This window comes from Cibotium barometz, chromosome 28, assembly GCF_041138505.1.
Source record: "Cibotium barometz isolate CiBa-2024 chromosome 28, ASM4113850v1, whole genome shotgun sequence".
Taxonomy (NCBI): domain Eukaryota; kingdom Viridiplantae; phylum Streptophyta; class Polypodiopsida; order Cyatheales; family Cibotiaceae; genus Cibotium; species Cibotium barometz.
Window position 1 is genome coordinate 40,133,730 of NC_141073.1, and position 22,303 is coordinate 40,156,032.

Sequence of the window (22,303 nt, forward strand, 5' to 3'; positions counted from 1 at the left end):
TTTTGAAAAGAGAGCTCAAAAAATGAATGAAGGAGATGATATGTCTAGCCACTTAAACAAGCTGCAGGATTTGAGAGAGCAACTCATCAATGTGGATGAGTTTATTCCTGAGACACAGCTTGTGTCCACCATCTTGCACTCTTTGCCAAGATCTTACTTGGCTTTTCATACCTCTTTGAACCTCAGCATGAGGAATGCTGTTGAACCCCTAAAGTATCAGGAACTTGTTGCTCTCTTGCTACAAGAAGAGCAAATGAGGAAGAATATGAATATGAACACAAATGCTGAACAAGCATTTACTACAGGTCAAAAGGGGAAAGGAAAAACTCAGCCAAAGAGTTCAAATCAAAATTCAGGTGATGGTGGTTCTTCACAGGATACCAAGAAAGGTGATGGACAGCCCAAGAAGAAGGGCAAATGTCATTACTGTAAGAAGCCAGGTCACTACATCACTGAATGTAGGAAGAGGATTGCCAAAGAGAAGGCAAAGGAAGCTGGGATGTCTGTTAATGATGCTTCTAAAGCTCCTCCAGAGACTGCTTCTTTTGTTGAGGACAGGGATTACTGTTTTTATACATGCAGCTATGATGCCTCTTGGTCTTCACAGGCACTCAGTATGATAGAGCATGCATGTACTTGGTATTTTGATAGTGGTGCCTCAAAGCATATCACATCTCGCAGGGATTTGTTTAGTCATGTTGGCCCTGCCCCTGTTGGCAAAACTGTTCAGTGTGCCAACAATGCTTCATATCCAGTTCGTGGCATTGGGGAGATTCAGCTCACAGCCATTGATGGCTCCATTCTCCACCTTACAGATGCCTTATATGTACCAGGGATAAAGAAGAATTTGTTGTCCATTTCTTCTTTAGCACATTGTGGTATGCAAGTCCACTTTGATGATGATAAATGCATGGTCAGAGACAAAGCTAATGCCTTGACCTTGATGCTTACTGGTACATTATGTCATGGACTTTATCAGTTGGATGCATTTCAGCCAGTGGATCAGTCTGCTTATAATGCATTCACTCTTACTCCAGCTATGGTTGATGCGGAGTTATGGCATGCTCGTATGGGGCATGTAAATTTTGGTAGTCTTATGCTTATGCAGCGACATAACATGTTTACAGATCTACCTCTCATGGAGAAGCCTCCAGATCACATTTGTGAAGGATGTATTTTGGGAAAAATGCATAGGTTTTCCTTCCCATGTGATCAGGCTCTAAGAGCAACTGCAAAGTTGTAGCTTATACACAGTGATCTTTGTGGTCCCATGCAGACGAAGTCATTAGGTGGTTGCTTTTATTTTGCAACATTTATTGATGACTTCTCTCGTATATGCTGGGTCTATCCTTTGACACAGAAATCACAGGTATATGATGCATTTTTGGCCTTTGTAGCACTTGCTGAGACAGAGTCAGGATGCAAGGTCAAGACTCCGTTCTGACCGAGGGGGGGAATATATGTCACATATGCTGAATTCCTTTCTTGGGAGTAGAGGTATAAAACATCAGTATACTACTCCTTACACTCCACAGCAGAATGGGGTTGCAGAAAGGAAGAATCGGTCACTCATGGAGATGGCCAGATGTATGCTAAAGGCAAAGAGGCTACCACATATCTTTTGGGTGGAAGCTGTCATGTGTGCTTGTCATATTTTGAATCGATGTCCTACAAAGGCATTGGTTTCCATTACTCCTTTTGAGGCTTGGCATGGCCGCAAGCCTTCTGTATCGCGTTTTCGTATCTTTGGGTGTCTTGCATATGCACACATACCCAAAGAGTTGAGGAGGAAGCTGGATGATAATGCCACAAAATGCATTTTTGTTGGGTATAGCCGTGAGAGCAAGGGCTACCGGTTATATGACCCACTATCCAGGAAGATATTCACTAGTCGGGATGTGACTTTTAATGAAAAATCAGAAATAGCAAATGATGTAGGTGGTGCAGAAATTCAGCAGCAAAATGAGCCAGAAGCTGAACCAAATATGGGGCAGCAGGCACCATAGGTCAGACACATACCTAGATGGTATTTGAGGACATTACAGGACAGCCGATGAGCTTGATTCATTTGTGGATGCACGAGATAATGTGCATTGGAACAGAGCCATGCAAGATGAGCTTGATTCTATTAAAAGGAATCAAACATGGGATTTGGTTGATCTGCCCAAAGGCAAGAAAGCAATTGGTACTAAATGGGTCTATAAGTTGAAAAGACATGCAGATGGATCCATTGACAGGTACAAAGCCCGTCTAGTTGCAAAGGGCTATGCACAGAAGAAGGGCATTGATTATGAGGAGACATTTGCTCCTACATCCTGTATGTCGACACTTAGGCATTGGCTGCACATCGTGGTTGGGTTGTTCACCAGGTGGACATAAAGACTGCATTCCTACATGGGGACCTTGAGGAGGAAGTTTATGTATTTCAGCCCATGGGATTTGCAGAACATGGTCATGAGGGGAAAGTATGCAGGCTGAAAAAGGCCTTGTATGGTTTGAAACCAGCTCCACGAGCTTGGTATGCAAAAATAAATGCTTTCCTACTCACTCAGGGATTTGTGAACAGTCCATCAGAAGCCACTCTGTATGTAAAGAAAGAAGAGACAGATCTGCTGGTCATCAGTCTTTATGTGGATGATCTCTTGCTCATGGGATCAAATGATGACAAAATTGCAGCTTTTAAGGAGATACTGCAACAGACATTTGACATGTCTGACTTGGGGCTTGTACATTACTATTTGGGCATACAGTTTGTGCAGGATAACAGAGGCATTGGGTTGTTGCAATCACGGTATGTTGCTAAACTTCTGGAGAAGTTTAAATTTTAGGATTGCAAACCTATTAGTACTCCTATGGAGCCTGGGATGAAACTGTCACTACAAGATGACAGTATTTCCTTTGATGCCACTACATATGCTCAGGCTGTTGGGTGCCTCATTTACTTGTGTAATACAAGGCCAGATATTCAGTATGCAGTCTCTCAGTTGAGCAGATTCATGCACAGCCTGCGGTTGTCACATTGGCAAGCTGTGAAGCGTGTATTCCGTTATTTGCAGGGTACCTTGTCTCTTGGATTGCTTTATCCTGAGGGGGGTGACATGCAGTTATACGCTTACAGTGATTCAGATTGGGCTGGTGATTTTGATACCAGACATTCCACTAGTGGAAATTGTTTCTTTCTTGGCTCTTCATGCATTTCTTGGCTAAGCAAGAAACAGGCCACAGTGGCCACTTCGTCTTGTGAGGCAGAGTACAGAGCAGCCTACTCTACTACTGTTGAGTGTGTTTGGCTGCGTCGTCTCATGACTGATATGGATATTTCAGTGGAGGAGCCTACACCTATCTATACTGATAGTCAGAGTGCCATTGCTGTGGCCAGGAATCCTGTGTTTCATGCTCGCACGAAACACATTGAGATTCACTATCATTTTGTTCGGGAGCGACTCCAGGTAGGAGATATCAGTCTGATCTACTGTCCTACAGATCAGAATGTGGCAGACATCTTCACCAAGGCATTACCACGTCCGAAATTTGAACACATCTCTTTAGGTCACTATTATGTGGCTATTGTACTTTACTTTTATCAAGCTGAATACACTGAAATCATGTTCTCTCTACTGTTGCTCTCCACGCCTGCTTGCAGCATCTCCAAACCCTAACCCTAACACCCCTTGTGCCTTCAGGTCTTCAGAGACAAAGTACAAGAAGTTGCCAATGCCCAAGAGGACTTCTGAGGAAAGACAGGCTTTGAGAGATGCTCAAAAGTGTTTTTACTGTACTGAAGAGGGGCATATGTCATTCAATTGTCCCAAAAGAAAGTCCCAAAAGGACTCTGACAATAAAGGAGAGCCCAAGCCAAAGAAGCAAAAACCTTCTGCAGGCTTAGTTCCTGATCTTGTGGGGAAGCAGCTAGGTGGTGAAGCTACAGAGTTGTGCAGGGCATGGGGCAAAGTGAGAGATCAGAATGCTTTGATCTTCTTTGACACAGGTGCTAGAGCCAACTTCATTTCACCAGATTTGGCTGGCCGATTGGGGATTCGCGCAGAGGAGATGGGGCCGTTACATGAGGCTAATATGGCTTGTCCAGGGTATGCAAAACCCGTTACTCCTATCATTGGGAAGCTTCGGCTTCATTTGCAGGGTTATGTGGACAGCGAAGAGTTCTTCATCATGCCTTTGGATGGCTGTGATGTTTTGTTGGGGATGCCATGGTGCCACAGGGTACATGCGGTGGTGGATACTTACAATAGGAAAATCACTCTGACTCATAGAGGGAAAGAGTATGTATTGGATGTAAAACTCAAAGGGGAATCTGTTCCTATTGTATCCGCTTCGGCGATTTCATCAGTAATGAAAAAGCATCTTTCCGCGTACTTGATTTATGTAAAGGATGCACAGGATGATGAGTCTAAATTTGTCTATGTTAGATAACGACAGGACTGATTTCTTATGTTGGTTTCAAGACTGTTTTTCCGAGTCATTGCCAGGAGAACTTCCTCCTGAGAGGCCAGAAGATCATGCCATTGATTTGATTCCTGGTAGTACTCCACCGAATAGACCGCCGTACCGTGTTAGTGCAGCCCAACAAGAAGAGATGTTGATGCCTTTGTGAGGCAAAGCATCGTATGTCAGAAGGTAAAGTTTGACCGTCAGAAGACACCAGGGTTATTACAACCTTTACCTATTTCAGATAGACCTTGGGAGAGCATTGCCATGGATTTTGTATTTGATCTTCCACGGACACAAACGGGAAATGATGGCATCTGGACTATCATATGCAGGTTCAGTAAGCAGGCTCATTTCATTCCCGTGCGGAAGACGATCAAAGTGGATCATATGGTGAAGTTGTTCATGGCGAACATCTTCAAGTATCATGGCTTGCCTACGTCTATCATTAGTGACCGTGATCCACGGATGACGAGTTTGTTCTGGAGAGGGTTGTTTGACAACATGGGTACAACTCTCAAGTTTTCATCGTCATTTCATCCACAGACAGATGGTCAGTCAGAAGAGGCTAACTCTAGAGTATTGGATCTTCTCAAGTGTTATGTGTCAGAGCACAAGCAACAATGGGAAAAATATCTTCCTTTGGTGGAGTTTGCATATAACAACACTGTACATAGCTCGATAGGCAAGGCGCCTTTTGAGATTGTGGAAGGAGGGAAGAAGGTACCACCCATTTTGCATACAAAGGATAAGATCTTTGAGGCTGATCAGTATGTGGAAAGCTTGGATGAAGCTTATCGGAGAGTTAAGTTGGCCCTCCAGAAAACTCAGCAGAAGCAAAAGAAAGCCGCAGACCGTCACAGACGTGATTTACAGTTTGCATTGGGTGATTGGGTTCTTTTGCGCTTTGAAAAGGCTAGACTCAAGAAGATGAAGGGTAAAGAGCGCTTATTCCCTAAGTTGAGCATGCGATATTATGGACCTTTTCAGGTTTTGAAAAAGATTGGTGAGGTAACCTATCGTTTGAAGTTACCAGATCACTGGAGGATTCACAATGCTTTTCACGTGAGTCTCCTTAGACCTTTCCGTGGGGATGTGCCTGAGGATGCATCAGATGAGGCTCAGCCAGAAGTTGAGGAACTTGATGAGGTTCTGATTCCAGAGCAGATACTGGCACATAAAGAAAGGAAGATACGATGTAAAGTTTCCCGTCGCTATCTTGTGAAGTTCAAGAACTATTCACCGATGGATGCGAAGTGGATGGAGGAAGGTGACTTAACAGATTCACCTCAGGTTTTGCAGCTTTATCTCGATGCCTTTGAGTTAGAGCCGACTCTTATTGTGGCTCATTCAGGTTCAGCAGAGCATGGGTCTGGAGCATTACCTGATGCTCAAGAGGGGGGTAGCACCTCCACTCCCTTGATACAGACAGGCTCAGATGACATCTAGAGGTCGCTTGGTGCAGTTTTTATCTCACCCGAAGGTACTGAGGCTGACAGTACATTTGTTTATGGGACTTTTGTGATATATGTGTACTAGTCACATGAGATTTTTGTGGATATGTATGGTTCACAGTGGTATACAACTTGGACTATTACTATGCCATTGGTTTGCAGTGAATGTTGATACATGTGTATGGCTTAGAGAGATTGGGACGCTGATCTTGCCATATTATATATTTCACTTTGGATATTTTGATGCATCACCAGAATGCAATCGAGGACGCTTGCCATTTTTCAAGAGGGGGGTATCATGTAGGTCATGGCCCTGTGAAAATGGAACAGCACAAGTGTGGGCATGGTGGTTGCAGAGTCAGAATATTGAATGATTCACATGGGGGGTGCCCGGACAGAGTTAAAGATGTGTGGACATCCCTAGGTGTGAAGGGGGGAACTAGAACATTAAACTTTTAATGTTTATTAAAGTTGCCCCTAGGCCTTAGTGGCCCTAGGGAACTTTTAAAGTTTGGGGGCCCTAGGATTTTTATGGGGAGGAGGCCACTCCACTTTTGGAGTGAGTGCTTCTCTCTCCTCCCCCTCTCTCTAGCTTTTGGGAAAAGGAGTCGTGGAGGCTTGTTGATGCGCTTGTGTACATGCGTGGAAAAGCTGAAGGGGAGCAAGTCGACTGCAGATTTTGGTGTGCTGCTGCTGCTGTTTTTCTGAGTGCAAATCAGCCGTACAGCACTGTACGGCCAGATCTGCTGCAAGTACTCTCTCTCTCTCTCTCTCTCTCTCAGGAACTGCTGCGGGTCTATCTTCCTGCTGGAAAGGCTGCGCACAGGCTCTGTACAGGCTGTGCAGACAAGTACACAGCAAGTACAACACTGTACGATTGCCGTACAGTGTAAGGACAGTCCAAGTACAGCACTGTACTGCTGCAGGCGGCGTTGGACAAGTGCTGGACAGATCTGGCTGCGCAGAATTCAGGCGAGCACAGGTGCAGACAGCAGGCGGCGCTTGCAAGTACAACTCCTGGCACGTATCCCGAGGCAGTACAGACGGGTACGGGGCTGTTTTTCAGATCTGTACATTCAAAGACAGCATAGAAGTGAACACAAGGAGGAGGGTACAGACAAGTACGTGCATGCGTGTGAAGCAGGGTTGTGGAAACAAGTGCCTGCAAGTACAGATTGGTACCGTTGCTTCCTCCAGTGTTGATTCACGAGTTGAATTTGGTAAGCTCCGCTTCTGTTCATCTATCTCTCTTTCTACTGCTTGATGTCTGTTGCAGATATGAGTTATCTGGCCCCTTGTGAGAGGAGGGGTATGACAGATTGACAAGGGTTGAGACAGAGTTTGGACAGCACATGTATGTATGAGCTGAGATGTTGTATCATGCACTTGAGTTATGCCAGCTGTATGCTCATGGCTGCCCTGCTTAGTGGTCTTGGCTGATCAGAGGGAGACACAGTGTGTTATTGTGAAACACAGATCTGTGTGCATAGATCCTCTGTGCTAAGAGGTATTGTGGGCCGTCAGATTGGACATACAGGTGTAATCTCTTGGCTGATTTTTGTTGTACTCAGCCATTCATATTTTTTGGAATTGAATAAAGAAATACCGCAAGGGGCGCCAAGCTTTGGGGCCAACAGGTGTCGCCTTGTTTTCAGATTTGGACACTCTAGCTCCAATCTGTTTTGTTTTCATATCTAGACTACAAGTGGACGGGTGACTGCTAGTCTACCGCACTCTGGTTTCTATCAGAGGCCGGTTTCAACCACTCCTCTGTGAGTGCCTCCTGAATATCATCCCTCATAATCAACCCCCCTCTGAAGTGACTCAGCCTCTCCACTTGGATCTCCTCTGGGAGACTGCAGAAGGCCTGCCAATCTCCAAAACTACGTGCTGGGCCTGCCGCTAAAGGTCCCCAGGCTAGACGAGGCCGAGAACCCAGCATATGACCCTGCTCTGTGCGATCCGCTGGGCTCCAGATGAGCGGCTGTCTGGCCCGCTCCTCAACACAAGAAGGAGGTCGCTGAGAGAGCCCCGGTCTCAGCAGCTCCCAAGCTCTGAGGATGCTCAAAGCAAATCTGTCCTCCCATCCTCTACTGAGGCCTGTCCTCCTCATCTCTATGAAGATCCAGCGAATCTCTGGTGCCCAAGTGCCCCCTGCTGGGGGAGCCCGAGCCTACAGCCGCTGCAAGAGCTGCTCTTTCCAAGGCTCAGCGCTTGGAAGCAGCCCCCGAACAATAAGCTTCCCCAATAAGGCTCTACTCTGATCGACTGGATCTATAATGCCCAAGCCTCCCTGAGCCAGCGGAAGTGTAATAACTGCCCATGCAACCTTTGCCGGGGCTGGCTGACCGTCCTGCCCAGACCAAAGAAAGTTCCTGATCAGCCTCTGTACCTGGCTGATGCAAGAGCTCGAGAAGATCCAGCAAGACGTAATGTACCACATGGTCGCTAACAGCACCTGATTTGCCACCACCACCCTCCCAGCCAAGGATAGTCGAGCTGTACTCCAATACAAAAGCTTCTTCCGAATGCTCAGAAGAAGTGGGGCAATCTGCTGCTTAGGTGACAAATCTAGTCCAATCTGGCATCCCAAATACCGCACTGCTGTGCTAGGAGGAATCCATCTAAAACCGGGGTCCGGGCTCCATGCCGGAGTGGGAGCACTACTGATCCAAAAGGCCACTGTCTTGCGCCAATTGATCAATAATCCCGAAGCTGCACTAAAAACCTGGAGCGACAGCTCTGCCCGAAGAAGATTGGCCTCTTGGCCATGCAGAAATAAGCCCGTGTCGTCTGCAAACTCAGCATCGAGCAGGTCCTCCCCCCGGACTGGGAGCTGAGTCCTCTCAAACCAACCTCCTCTGCTGTCAAATACATGCTCATAGGCTCCGCAAAGAAGAGAAAAAGAAAAGGGGCGAGGGGACACCCTTGACGGACTGATCTGGTCAGCTCAAAACTCGGCCCCCGTCCTCCTTGGTAGTAGTCTGATCTCTCCCCAGGACAAGGGCAGTGGACTGCAAAGTGCTTTTTTGATGCGGGATTTAAAGGCCAAGGTGATGACCAATGTGTCAGGACTAAGGGGTGAGCCAATTCGGCTACTTGGAGTTCCTCCTCTTAGTCAGTGCACCATTGTAAACAATCCTCCAGCAAATAGCCGGAATTTGAAACTCTCCATCACTGATGCGGTCCGTCCACCTATCTGGCATGTTACTTGCCTGCTCTACCCATATCTCTGTTTCACCTGCCCAGATTTGCCCGGCTTGGTTCAGGCTACCCAGTAGCCTGTTGAAACTGCCCAGCCTATCCACATTGCCAACACAATCCCAGATACTGCCCAGCATACATTCTGTAAGCTGCCCTCACAGTATTGTCTTTCCTCAGCTTGTCAAGCCATCTGTCTTACTGCTCAGCAGTCGTACCACCTTTGTACATGTACATTTCCATACAGACATGCAGGTGCCTATCCAATCTTTCATGTGTTTGTATGGCTTGCACATTCATCCTTGTATACTTGTAAAATGTGAATTTTACTCATCTTTCACATAAAAATTGCTTAAAAGTTACAGCTAAAAGAGTACACATACAGAGACATAACTAGAGGACAGACAGGCAATTTGAAATTAAGAACATTATTTAAGTGTGTTGAAATTTAAACTTTGGAGAAGTGTTTTTCCTAACTGAGATAAACAGTTGTTATAGGCTAGCATAATGTAGTCCTTCCCGAATCTGCCCTAAACATAGCTGAAAACACGGTTAGTACCAACCAAATCGTATGGGTAGCAGGCTAGCTCACCTCCCAACGATGACCGACATCAACCGATCTCCCTCGAGCCGAGGCTAGGGCTTATGCACAATTCTATAGCTCCATTTCTAACTCTGGCGTCCCATACCACTGAAGCTTGCCTGAAGGCCTTTGACACCAACCTACGTGCATTGCAAATTTGCATGAGCATGTCTATTTGCGTGGGCCAAGCTAGACCTTGAGTACACACAAGTGTGTCTCATAATAACCATGGCCCTCACTTATATAGTAATAAATATCCCATAACTAGCTAACCTGCTGTAAACAGCCATTATACTTACTTTATGAATCTAGAACCCTAGCCCCCCCTAACCTTGATGGATTAGGTCTCTAATTCGTTGATTAGTGTTGAGGTACTTAACACCTAATACGTTGATCTGTTGAGCATACGTATCGTGCATAAACCTCCTACGTGCTCATCATACTCGTGTAGATCATCGCGCTTTTCGTTTTTTAACCACTAGGTCATTGAGAGTGTTAGATTAGAGCATCGAACTTACCCGATTATAAACTTCATGAATTTGTTTTGAGCTAGAGGTTCAGTAATTGAGAAGGTCGATTTGTGTGTGTCTTTGTTGAGGGTTTATGGGTCTTGCTGACCCTCAAGCTCTTGAGGATTCAACTTGCTGTTGTCTTAGTCCTTCAGCTCTTAATGTTCCATCCTAGCCATTGGTGTTTGCAATAGTGAGATATGGAAGCCTTTAGCATATTTGTTTATAGATTAGCCTCTTGGTGGAGGTTGGTTATCTTTTCCAAGCTAGAATAAACCACCCGTAATATTACTCCTGTTTTCAAACATCCTGTAATTGCTGAATGAGGTTATCTTTTCCAAGCTAGAATAAACCACACGTAATATTATTACTCCTATTTTTAATGGTGAATGAGTATGCACTCATTGCACTGCAGCTTCTAGTAATGGTTAGGCATCCCTTTTAGTTGGGTGAGTAACTTATTGGAAAGTTCCAACTAGTCTTTAAGGGCAGTTTTGCAGTTTTGTCTCCACTTGCTTCTCCTTGTGTTGTTGGTGTCTGGTGATGTTTGTGGCTTCCTTAGCAAGATCGCAAGCAAAGTGACTCTTACCATATTCTTATCAGATCAACTCTACAAAAAGCCTTCTCCCACTCTTCTTCACTAGTGGCTACAAAATCACCTGATAACATTTTGCCAACCCATTTTTTGTGCTTATGTGTGTAACAAAGTGTCATGTGCAAGTTTTGTCCATGGACATGTCCTGAAGCTAGTCCAGAAGGGGCAGCCAGAAAAAGAGGACTAGAAACAGGATTTGGAGCATAAAGTGCAGATGTGGCAGTGTTGGACTAGGAGAAGGACATGGAAGGATGCTGTCGACTACATGAAGGGACTATTGGCAGTACCAGAGGATTGTCGGCTACAAGCGCATCAACGCTTTATGAAATATAGACCAGTCGGTTGGCTGACCAGCAGTCGGCCAGCACTCCAAGTGTCCAAGAGCATATAAATAGGCATGTGTGCTCATAGTTAAGATCATTCACTCCCTTACGGAGTGGGTCCAGCATTAGGACTATTTTGGGTGTTTCCACCTTTTCATGAAGGCAGCCCATGCTTGCAGATTTAGGGGTACCTTTTTGTACAATATGAATATACTGAATTTCCAGCTATCTCTCTCTCTCTTCTCTCCCTTCTGTCTGCGTTTTGCATCAGCATGTTCTAAGTGGTGTATAGGGCTGAAAGAAGACTCTCAGAGCTTCCGCGTGCTACATTGGTATTAGAGCATCAGGCTCAGCAAGGCTAAATCCTGATTCAGTTCCATATGAAGGTGTACAAGTCCAAGGTATAGGAAAGTGCGCAGTACGAAGCCCAAGGCAAGGAACACAAGATCGGGAAGTGCTCCCAGGAGGTTTGTTGGTGGTGTTCCACAAATCCAGAGGGGATGGCAGTCCTGTGAGCCAGATAGGTTTTCAGGCAACGGTCCCAAGGGAGGATGATCCTCCAAGGGGTGGAGTGAGTGCCAGACTCATTTCTCAGGAATGAAGACCAAGACGGTGTTCAGAGACAAGGCAGGAACGGATTGGGAATTGGATGGAACAGATGCATAGATCTTATTCAAAGTTAGAGTGGTTTTGGAGACCGGGCCGGGTTTTCAATGAAAAGGGTTGCCAGAGATGGATGGATGACAGAGGGACTCAGGGAATTTGATGATGACAGTCATCCAAGAACAGGTTGGAATCCCGTCATCAAGTTTAGCAGAGGGGGATGTCATGTGCAAGTTTTGCCCATGGACATGTCTTGAAGCTAGTCCAGAAGGGCAGCCAGAAAAAGAGGACTAGAACCAAGATTTGTAGCATAAAGTGCAGATGTGGCAGTGTTGGACTAGGAGAAGGACATGGAAGGATGCTGTCGGTTGTATGAAGGGACTGTCGGCTGTACCAGAGGACTGTTGGTTGCAGGCGCATCAACGCTTTATGAAATATAGACCAGTCGGTTGGCTGACTAGCAGTCTTCTTGGCACTGCAAGTGTCCAAGAGCCTATAAATAGGCATGTGTGCTCATAGTTAAGATCATTCACTCCCTTATGGAGTGGGTCTAGCATTAGGACTATTTTGGGTGTTTCCACCTTTTCATGAAGGCAGCCCATGCCTGCAGATTTAGGGGTACCTTTTTGTACCATATGAATATATTGAATTTCCAGCTCTCTCTCGCTCTCCTCTCCCTTCTGTCTAAGTGGTGTTTAGGGCTGAAAGAAGACTCTCAGAGCTTCTGCGTGCTACATTTAAGTGAATGGTCTCATATGAATAATAGGTCTAAGGCCAATGGACCATGCCCATGGATAACACTTGTGATAGTGTGAAAGGGGTGGTCATGTATATATACCAAATATGCTATATTTGGAACTAACTTTTGATAATCCATGAAGTACAAGTCATTACTCTCTTTACTCTCTAAACCTAGACTAATCTCCTTAATCTAGACTAATACAAGGCTAATCGAGGCTAATCCAAAGCTAATCTAGAGGTCACTAAGAAATTCTTGGATTTCTTGATTTTCTTGATCGAGAAGATAGAAATGGTGACCTTGAATCGATGTGGGGACATGAACATGAACAACATGATGTATTTCATGTAAACTATGATTGAAAGGATGGATCAAAGATTTCAGTTCATGGTGGACAAGTTTGACTCTATGAGCAAGGAGTTGTATGATGGGATCACAAGCTTGAGGCAAGATGCTGATAAAGGCAAAGAAGCTTACGATGGACCTATGTTGCATCCATATGCACCAAACTCTTTTCCACCAATGGGGCCACAAGCGTATGGATCTTTTGCGGGACCGTCACATGCAAATGCATCGCATATTTCTGAAGCTATTATACACCATGTTGATGAATCACGGATCTATTCTTGGAAAAGAGAACTTGCCTCTGTCATCGATGTATCAAGGTGGAACAAGTATGTCAGGTATGCCTATGCATGGTCCTCTGAATGAGGTCTCATCAATGCAAGGGAGAAATTAGGACAAAATCAAAGGTTTAGTTTTGGATGAATTAAGGGGGAATGGAAATTGGAATTCTTCACACATGAGTGGTCATGACTTTGATGAGATGGGTCATCATTTTAATGGGATGGAACTTAATCATGGTAGACTTTATCACTTCAATGAGTTTGGGGGCAATCATGTTAGACCATTTGAGCATAGATCGCATGTTCATCAACAAGGTGGTGATGAAGTTGAGTTTAAGGGACTAAAGGGACAAGTTAACATTTACTAAGTTCAAGGGTGAAGGCTTAACCAATGAGGAGTTCAAAGAATGGATTGATAAGATGGAGCTTTACTTTGAACTTAGTCCTTGTAGTGATAGGGCCAAGGTGTTGTTTGCTACTTTGCATCTAGAAGGTTATGCCCATGCATGGTGGCGGCACTTGAATGCGCATGGCTATTTGATCACTACTTGGGGAGATTTCAAGAATGAGATGAGGAGAACCTTTGTTTTAGCCCTTAATAGATCAAGGATGGTGGAGAAATGGGATGATCTCACTCAAACGGGCAATGTCAAGGATTATGTGCACAAGTTCATGAAGTTCTCACTTCATGTGGAAGGCTTGAGTGAGAAGTACAAATTGATCAAAGGGCTACAAAGTAACATTAAGGTTGATGTGGATGCTCAAAGACCCGAAACCATCAAGGAGGCCATGCTTTTTGCAGAGATCTATGAGACAAAGTATACACATGCTAGTGGAGGAAGACATGGATTTAGAGCGGATATTGGCACTTAAACTTTGGGCAAATCTTCAAGTGGAGTTGCTTTATCACATGGGTTCTTCTAGATTCCCAACTGTCTATGGAAGAGGAAGTTTTAGATTTGGTAACTCTTTTTCTCAACCTCCAAGGAAGCAAGTTGATTCGAAAGCATCCAACAAGAGCAAGGTTATTGGTGAAGATCGTATTGATGATTTGAAGGAGAAAGGTTTGTGCTTCAAGTGTGGTGATAAATGGAACAAGGATCGTTGGAAGGTTTATAAGACCAAGAAGATGATCCTAAGTATGATTCTCACCGAACCTTGCGACCATGAAGACATTAAGGAGGATGTGGATGAATATGAGGAGTGTTTTGAAGTGGTGATAAATGGAACAAGGATTATTGGAAGATGTGTAAGACCAAGAAGATGACATGAAGACATTAAGGATGATGTGGATGAATATGAGGAGTGTGTTGAAGATGCCAAGAATGAAGTTGAAGATGTAGAAAAGTATGGTGAATTTCCTGTTGACCCGGTTGGATCCAAGAGGAGTGAAGTGGAAGGCGTAAAGAATGGAAGAGAATTTTCTTTTGATTCGGGTGGATCAAAGAATTTTCTGTGTGTGTTTATCATGACAAGGATAATATGGCTACCTTATTCAATATCCCAAGTGATGCATATGCCGGTTGCAAAGAATGCAAGTACATCAAGGTGAAGGCATGCATATTACATAAATGGAATGGGTGGCACATGTTTTGGTTGATAGTGGCAAAGATGAATTGCAAATTGGTATGCAAAAATGTAAGTTTGGTACTCACAAGTGAGCTTCCTATGAATGATGAGGGTATGGTTATGTGCTGGAAGCAATTTTGGGTACAAGAGAAAGAGTTCTTTGCAGCCGTACACTAGTGGAGTACTTGGTCAAATGGCGAGGGCTACCTAAGGAAGAAGCTTCTTGGCAACCCGCCTCTACATTGGAAGGGTTTGAAGGGTTGTTGCATGCATTTTCGAAGTCCAACGAGGGTCAAGAACAGTGAATTAACTTGCTGGAAATTCTTGTAAATTCATTGTGGACAGCCCTATACCCTTAAGAATTGGATGCATAATGTTTGGAAGCTACACAAGCTTCTCATGCCATTATGGAGTAGATGACATGGCTTGTTTTGAGGGCTTATTGAGCAGTCTACACCATATCTGCAGCCACATGTATGCACTTTTTGGCTTCCCATACATGGTGTGAGTATGAGCTTTAAGTTCAACATGAGTCCATGATCACATACTCCATCCATGTGGATTGTGGTTGTATATCTCACTGTTTTCGAGGACGAAACCTTTTGGGTGGGGATGGTTTATAATAAAGTAACTGGTCTCATATGAATAATGGACCCAAGGCCAATGGATCATGCCCATGGACAACACTTATGATGGCGTGAAAGGGGTGGTCATGTATATATACCAAATAGGCCATATTTGGGGCTAACTTTTGATAATCCATTAAATACAAGGCGTTACTCTCTTTTCTCTCTAAACCTAGACTAATCTCCTTAATCTAGGCTAATCTAGATGCCCCTTTCTTTTAGTGCGTTGTCCTCCTTCATTGCCGTAGTTAATTTCGAGGTTTCACGCTTTCCTTTTTCCTTTTCTACTTGGGCTTCTTCTTGCAAATGGACTTGATGAGGTTTTCTGTTTCTTGACAAGCTTGTAGTACCTCTTTATTCCCTTTCTGACTTAGCCATTTGGCCTCTTGCCTTTTCTTTTGATCATCCTTTGAAGATGTTAGATTCTCTTCTCTTATGTTGTTGTCTCCTTAATTTACTCCTAGGATATCTTCTCCATCTTACATTTAAACACATGAAACTACGACACTTTTCTTCACATTGAGTCTCTTCATATATAGGTTCATGATGAGGCTTTATCACTTCTTTATGCATGGGATAGGATAGTCTCTCTCTCTCTCACACGCACGCACACACTGTGGTTTCTTTCACATGGAAGAAGGCTACTATCCACGTTGTGTTGGTGCATGCCGGAACACGTTCCTTTATTGTCATGTCAAATCTTATGGGTATATCCACTTCCTAGGCACTTCGCAATTGGATAGCCTTGCAAAAATTCTTTCCTTTCTCTTTTTTACAAAAAATATTTTTAGTTCTTAATCAAAGGAAATAGATTAAAAAAGTATTTCTTCTCTTTAGTCAATAACAACTACGTATGTGCATAGTTTGAAGAAAAACATGGCCCATCTAAGTCATGGTCGGTGCAATAGTCTCATCAAAACCTTTGATTTTTCTTTGTTCTTTTAACATTTGCATTTAAAGTTTGATCGAGAAATTCGAAGGCTTTAAATGCTCTTTCAATTATTATACTTAAATAAGGGCTTTGCATCGATTACTACTAGAGTTATTTATATCATCTAAGCTAAGTGAATTTGAACTAACTTTTTTAATTTTATGAAAGATAAAGGTTATTGAAAAAAATGAAAGTGTTTAAGGTCTCTTTTAACACAAGGACACTATTTGAGTTTTTAGTAATTTTTGATTTAAGTAATAGCCAAGCAATATTGTTGGTAATTGGGTGGTGGTTATCTCAAGAATGAGATGGGTGAATCTTCTTTTAAATTTGTAAGCTAAAAGTAGATTTAGAAATGTAAATTGGTTGAGTATAATGTGGTAAATTAGTAATGTGTTTAATGAAGCCTAGTGCTAGTTACAAGCTTTAATCATTGGATTTTTAATTAATATAGTTTTATGGAAATGGTAATCAAGAAGTATATATCTCCATAAGTTCACCTTTGGGTATCCTAAATTTTACTATTCAGTTATATTACCATGTATTGTAATGTGTTTTTACCATGTGGTGCATTCTCCTTTCACATGTTGGTGCAATATCTTTTTGCCATGTAACACAACCTTGTTCCGTCACATACTAACCCCTTTGATTTTCATAAGAATCATCTTGTCAAGTTATACCTCGTTCTTTTTTCAAGTAGTATAGCCTCCTATTGAGTAGCATCACCTTGTTTTTTTCATGTGTCATGCTAATTGAATGAGAGTGGTTGAATAAAATTTGGAGCCTACAATTTTTGAAGAAGAACTTGGATGGATATTCATAAAGAAGAAATTTGTAGACTTAAATGAGGACTATACCTCCATCACTACTTGAGTAATTTATCTCATCTTTCTCTAGAACTTCTATTGAGTAGTGTATTGTTATTAATGCATAATTCTCTATAATTAGATTGCATTATATAACATAACAATTTTACGCTCATAGTTGCATGGACAAGGTGTCATCTATCTCGTAAATGCTTGTGCTGGGATTCTCGTCTCTATCTCGTAAACGCTTGTGCTGGGATTCTCGTAGGAGACGATGTTGCTGCGTTGCCACACTCTTATAGCTCCACTTCAACGTCGCTGTCGTACTCCAAAGGAAACTCGATTCTCCTCTCACTCAATTTCCATCTCGTAAATGCTTGTGCTGGGATTCTCGTAAGAGACGATGTTGCTGCGTTGCCACACTCTTATAGCTTCACTTCAACGTTGCCGTCGTACTCTAAAGGAAACTTGATTCTCCTCTCACTCAATCTCCCTTTCTCACATACACTCACACATACATAATAAGCATATAATAGCTCTAATTGAATTAGGCAAGCAAGCAAGACACGAGAGCAGAGAAGAGCACTCTATTAGTTGCATAAGAGAAGAGTCATGAGAGTTACATTTTAGGTTTTGTAGGTGTCCTCTAGGGTTTACACTCTTGGGCGGCCAAAGTTACAAGTTTGGTTCTTTGGCTCATTTGGCCATTCTAGCTAGTGTAAACATCTATTCCAGCTAGTGTAAACATCTATTCTAAAGCTATGACTCAACCTAGGGTTTCACGGTGTGCCTTTAATAAACAAGTGGCGAGCACACACGTAAAATGTACAATACATAGATTTCTTGTGAATTTCGATCATTTTGACGCTTGTGGTCCAAAAGAAGCGAAAATAATATGGTGGGTGGTTGTCGTCTACGCCATAGAGGTCTACGGCAAGGGTTAACATACTCGCTTTCTGATGCAGATTTCATCATCGAAATATGTTGATGAAGATTCGTTGAGGCATTTGTTGGATGCATGTTGGCATTGGAAATGTCGGAGGTTTGCAAGGCAACATGATACAATGAGTAAGGTATTCTTGTGAAAAATAATTAGAATTTAAGTATAATGCAAACATCAATTAAGTAATGAGGAAAGATTTTTGTGACTGGTTAAATTTCTCTTGCTAAGAGACAAGGATAATTTTAAGGGTGGTTCAAATTCGATCTAAACTAAGATGGAGTAAAAAGCATGCCTTGGGTTATGACTTAGTCTCTACTCATTGTCACTTTAGTGAATCCAACTCCAGCTATTATCTAGCCTTATAAATGAAATTGTTATGTAATTATTATATATGTTCGATTTTATTCTTTTATTTTTATTTTTTATTTAGTAAGAAGAGAAAAATATAAAAGTAGGGTGCCATCCTGTAGAGACCCAAGTAATGGCCCAGAGACCTCATACAAGAGTATCTTAGAACCGAAAAGTACCTCTACAATGATAGTTTTTTTTAAGGGCCTTAATTGATATGTTTTTAGCCATAAGGTCCTATTCCATGGAGATCAAGGTTACGGTCCCAAGGCTCCATCATTAGGAGTAAAAGTTCTACCTAGATCGCACATGGCGATGACCATCTTCTTGTGGATTTTTAAAAAAAATTGTATTTTTGGATTTTCTTGTTTTTTTTGTCTAAACTAGTTTCACTTTCACAATTCACCTAGAAGACTCTATTCTAACTAAAGAGAGTATACTAAGGAAGGTGGAGTACTTTGTATACTTCTTTGGCATACTTTAAGGTCTATCTCAGAATTGATTGAACTAGAACGAAATCTTGAATGGTTACTCAAGTAATAATTAGAAAAGTGATAGACCAATCACATAATAATGTAAGTAAGCACTCAAACAAATCCTAAATGGAGAATTATAAAAAGATTAAAATTGAAAACATCAGTAATAGTTGAGGATAAGTTTAGAATACACCTTGGGCAAGTGGAAAAATGCGGTCCATATTGAGGTTACACGTCCACTGTAAGTTGTAAAATATGGATTTGGTCTGCAAGACTGTACCTCAATAACCTATAAATCAAACTCATCTAGCAAGATCATCATCAGATAACCATGGCTCGTAAACATGCTCCGATTTGACATCACTTGGTTGATTTTTCTCCTCACTTGGGTTTGCGATATATATATGTCTCCTCTGGTATACTAGGCAATGGTTTGAGTGCATCCTCACTGTAATATGGCATGGGTACTATAGGAAAGTAAGCTAAGTAGCTACAGCTAGCTAAGTTATCTAAGTAATCATGCACCATGCTCTAGAAGGAACAATGAGTCGGTAATATTACTTCTTAGAATGATGGTGTAAGTCCATAAGTTCTTGCTCTTCTACCCTGCTATACAAGTCGTTCTTGTGCAGTTTTATCTTGATAGGGTCCTCCCATTGGGTAATGTACACTCACGTTTTATAGGTAAACAAGCTAAGTAGTTACTGCTAGCTAAGCTATCTAAGTAATCACACACCATGCTCCAGAAGGGTCAATGAGTCAATAATATTACTTCATAGAATAATGGTGTAAGTTCATAAGTTTCATGCCCTCCTTTCTTGCTCTACAAGTCGTTATTGTGCAGTTCTATCATTATAGGGTAATGTACACTCACGTTATCGTATCGTCGTGGTGTCTCTCTTACCATGAACTGTAATATTAGGCAATTGAATGGATGTTCGTAGAGGTGCTATGTTCCTTTGTGTCTCCTTCAATCTCTCCAACAAAGGCTTGTGCGGATCTAAGGATAGCTTCTTGTCATTTTTGCTGTTGTTGGATTTGTCTTTCTTTAGCCTCTTGTCGAGCTTGAGCTTTCTTTAGTTCCACATTCTCCTTGGCTACCTTCTTATCATGTGTGATTTGTAAGGCTTCCTTCAATAAGAGGACCAGAATCCTTTTTGAATTTACTACCATTAAGAAGGCGATGGTTTTGACCTTGTCAAGGGTTTCAACACCCATAGGACCTTGAGGTGTTATTTCGTAGACTCGAAATGGTCCTTTACTGGTATATTTTAGTTTCTTCTTTTCGTTGTGGATTCTGTACATAAGTACAAGGTTTCCCTCCTTGATTTCCTTATCTTTGAGATTATTATCAAGCCACTTTTTTCGTCGATCTTTTTTTTTCTTAACATGTTTTGCACAATAATTTGTCTTTCTTTCTCTAGTTGTTCAAGAATGATTAACTAATGGGCCAACATGTTATCTTCCAGTCTCTCAGTCACACTGCCATCCTTAAGCTAGGTATTATGAATTCTCGGGGCCATACCGCCTCAATCCCATATACCATCTTAAATTGTGTGCAATCAATTGCAACTTTGTAAGAGGTTCGGTAAGCTCATAAAGTTGATGTGATCTTGAATTTTCAATCATTGCGTCGAGCTTCAACAGTTCTTATTAATATGGAAATGAGGACTTTGTTGGTGCTCTTAGCTTGACCATTTGCTTGGGGTAGTAAGGTGTGGACTTACGGTGTGAGTTGTTGAATTACATCATTTATAAAGTTTATTCGTTGGTTACTCACCAACTCAAAAGAACAACCAAAGTGGGTAATGATGTTCTCATAGAGAACTTAGCAGTCGTCGCTATGGCATCCGCTTTTTGTGAAGCTCTTGATTCAGTCCATTTGGTTACATAATCTGTGGCAACAATAATGAAGCGTGCTTGTGTGCCACGTGCAGTATGACTAATAGGACCAATGAAATCTAAGTCCCATTTTTCAAAAGGTTGGTTGACTATGATAGGATGTAGTGGCATCATGTCCTTCTTGTGTGGCTTTGCACGTTGACACTTGTCACATCCTTTGATATACATAGTGCAATCTTTGAAGAGCGTAGACCACTAATATCTCGATTGGAGTATTTTTCTTGCCGTAGCATCGCCTGCGAAGTGTCCACCAGCTATCTCTTGGTGTGCTTGCTCGATGATGTATAAATATTCATCCTTCTTGGGGTAGTGTCTTAATATGTCATCTTTACCATGTTATAAAGAGTTTCAACAAAATCAATTGGTAAGGTTCTGCTTCTTTAAGAACCTTTTGTGCTAGATTTTTCCTTAACTTTTTTGCCTATTAAAAATAACTTGTAAGTGAAAGAAGAATTAACCTAAATGCACAAATTGTAGCTCACAAAAAATACAAAACATATAAAAATTGAAAAACATACAAAAATTGAGAAATATGTAGAAATTGAATATGTAAAAATTGCAGAAATTGCACATTTAAACAACAATGTCAACAATGCCACAAAATGGATAGATTTTCAACAATTCATTTCTACCATTCTTGAAAAAACACAAAACAAAAATATAACCGAAATTAATTATATGCACAAGCATTCAAAATGCATTGTGGCTATGGAGTGGGGCTAGTCCCCGGCAGCGACGCCATTTATGGGAAGCCTTTCTTCATAGAAAGAGTGCAGGAACTAGCCAAGGTCGTGGGGCTTTACCCAATTGCACCTGGGAGCATAAAACAGCTCAACCAAGAATCTAATCTTCCATAACCTAGCTCATAATTGTATGGACAAGGTGTGTCACTCACCTCGTAAATGCTTGTACTTGGATTCTCGTAGGAGACGATGTTGCCGCAGAACCACACTCCAAAGCTCCACTTCAACACTGCCGCCACACTCCAAAGGAAGCTCGACACATCTTACTCAACCTCGCTCTCTCACATGCACTCACACATACACAATGAGTATATAATAGCTTTGTTTGAATTAGGCAAGCAAGCAAGACACACAATAGAGCAAGAGAGTAGAGAAGAGGAGCACTCTATTAGTTGCATATAAGAGAATGAGACATGAGAGTTACATTTTAGGTTTTGTAGGTGACCTCTAGGGTTCACACTCTTGGGCAGCCAAAGTTAAAAGTCTGGTCCTTGGACTCATTTGGCCACTCTAGCTAGTGTAAACATCTATTTTAAAGCTATGACTCTCAACCTAGGATCCCATGGTGTGCCTTTAATAGACAAGCCGACGAGCACTCACGTAACATGTACAATACTTTGTTTTCTTATGAATTTCGGCCATTTCGACGCTTGTGGCCCAAAAGAAGTCAAAATAATACGGCGGCCGCCGTCAACGCCATAGAGGTCTTTGGCAAGGGTTAACGTCAATTTTTTTGGAAGTATCTTCGTGATGTCTCTCTCCTAAACCTTAGAATCTTGGGTGCCTTTGCTCTAGAGCTTAGTAGGAGTTTAATCAGCCTTTCTTACTTGACATTTCTCTTATTGCTTGACATTCTCCTCTTGGAAATTATGAGAGATCA

The 22,303-nt window shown here is 42.3% G+C and overlaps 1 long non-coding RNA gene across 5 annotated transcripts in view; it reads left to right on the forward strand.

Annotated features, from left to right (window-relative positions):
- LOC147622820 (uncharacterized) overlaps positions 1 to 18,212 on the forward strand; it is a 52,393-nt gene extending 34,181 nt beyond the window's left edge. For all 5 annotated transcript variants that reach the window (XR_015269522.1, XR_015269524.1, XR_015269525.1 and 2 more), the window contains one exon: positions 17,977 to 18,212. This is a non-coding gene — a long non-coding RNA (uncharacterized LOC147622820). The remainder of the gene's footprint in view (positions 1 to 17,976) is intronic.
- Positions 18,213 to 22,303: the final 4,091 nt, after the last annotated feature.